Consider the following 2336-nt stretch of genomic DNA (forward strand, 5'->3'; position numbering starts at 1 on the left):
GAAGAAAGATCTAGGAAGCAGAGCTATGGATAGAGATATAAACATAGGTGTGCACTCATGTAAGTACATTAATTCATAAAAATAGAGATATTGGCATAGGTCCATATATTTATATGGCAATACATTGAGGAAGTGGATGGACTTTGGGCCTCTGCTCACCCACCCAGCACAATCACTGAAGACAAAAAGGGTGCACAAGTAAATGTGGTGAAGAAAGCTGATGGTGCCCAGCTACCACAAGATATATCATCTGAGGCCTTAAAGCTTGACGTTAAACAAGCTGCCATCCAGGAGAGAAGCATCAAGCCTACAGGGAGGAAGCACAGCAGCCTGTGTGATCATGAGGTGTCGATAGGCTCAGATAACAGGCATCAGAAGACCAAAAACAAACAAACAAAACCATATTGTTGAGAATGAGGGGGGTTGGAAAAGAGACCCAAAACCCATTTGTAGACAATAGGATATCCCCTCACAGAAAGGTCACAAAGAAGAGATGAGTCAACCGAGTGAAGTACAGCACTGACGAAACACACAATATTCCTCTGGTTCCTTGAGGCTTCCTCACCCCCCACTATCATGACTCCAATCCTGCCTCTCACTGTGGGCTAGGTCGGAGCATGTACACAGGTACAGATATCAGCTCACGACATATGGAATCCAGGTCAGATAACAATATTAGGAGGCTAGGGGGAAGGTGGCAAGAGGAGGGGGAAAGAAACCACTGGAGAAGGGAGACAGTGGTCAGTGAAAGATAGGAAAGTGATAATTTATCATTTATATATAATTACAAGTATGTAATATATTTATATAAAATTATATGACTATATAATAAACACTATATTTATATTGTATGTAATAAATTCTATAATTTATATATAATTCACGTGGGTGGGAGGGGTGGAGGGAGGGTAAAAAGAAGAGCTGATTCCAAGGGCTCAAATAAAATGTAAATGTTTAGAAAATAATGTTGGCAACATGTGTACAAATAGGCTTGATTTCATTGATGTATGGATTGTTATAAGAGCTGTAAGGGCCCCAATAAAATGATCTTTTAAAAATAAATAAATAATAAACGATATTCAAAATCTAAGGAAAATAAAAAATTTTAATGTCATATATTGGTGGTGGTGGTTGATAGTTGCCATCAAGTTGGTTCTGTTCATAGCAGCCTCTGTACAACAGACCAATACACTGCCCAGTTCTGCCCATCCTCACAATTGGTCTCTCTTATGCTTGAGCCCGTCGATGCAGCCAGTGTGCAATCCATCTGGTTCAAGGTCATCCTCTGTTCCACTGCCCTTCTTCATCACCAACCACGATATCCTTCCCCAGGGAATGGTCTCTCCTGATAACATGTCCAACGTACGTGAGACAGTCTGCCATCTTCCCTCAAATAAACATTCAGGTTATACATCTACCAAGATAGATCTGTTTGTTCTTTTGTCAGTCCATGGTACTTTCAATATTCTTCTCCAGCACCACTATTCAAATGCATCGATTTATCTTCTGTCTTCTTTATTCAATGTCCAGTTTTCATATGGATATGAGTCCATTGCAAATACCATGGCTTGGGCCTGGCACACCTTATTCTTCAAAGCAACCACCCTTAATTTGCTATACTTTTAAAACACATGCCACCACAGTACAACAGTGTGATAAACAAGTGCTGGAATATAATATATCATATTAATAAATGCATCAACGTTCTGTTATTTTAATAACTTATATCATTCTATGTAAATAATTTTACAAATTAATTTGAAATTTGAAGAATAGGAGAATATGTTTAGGTTTGTAAAGTTCCCAGTTTCCAGTTCTCCTCATTAGTCATCTAAGTATGCATATAAATATACACTAATGGTAAACACACACACAAAACCCTTTTCTTTGAGATGTGACTAAGAATCAAATTGCTTAGGGGTTTTCAATCTTTAATACTTTGTATTCTCTATTCACAAGCAGTCTGCTTCCAAAGGTCTTTCCTCAACTATGTGTACACTGCTATGAAGTTGGGACAAAGCATAAAGAACAAGAGGGGAGGAAAAGAAAATAGAGAAATTCTTACACATTGTTGTTGGGGATAGAAATTACATTACTACTTTGGAAAACTGTGTGGACGTTTCTCCTAAAGTAATATCTATGCTCCCTGTGGCCAGGATGTCCACTTGTAAGTACTTGTGCAGAAGAAATTTAAAAATGCAACCACATAAAACATAGGATTGTTGATAGCAGCCTTAATCACAAGAGTCCCAAATTGGAAGTACAAATGTCCACTTACAGTTGAATGACTAAACAAGTTTTGAAGTAGGTGTAAAATGGAATACCAGAAACATTTG

This window comes from Tenrec ecaudatus, chromosome 2 (genome assembly GCF_050624435.1).
Source record: "Tenrec ecaudatus isolate mTenEca1 chromosome 2, mTenEca1.hap1, whole genome shotgun sequence".
In the NCBI taxonomy this organism is placed as follows: Eukaryota; Metazoa; Chordata; class Mammalia; order Afrosoricida; family Tenrecidae; genus Tenrec; species Tenrec ecaudatus.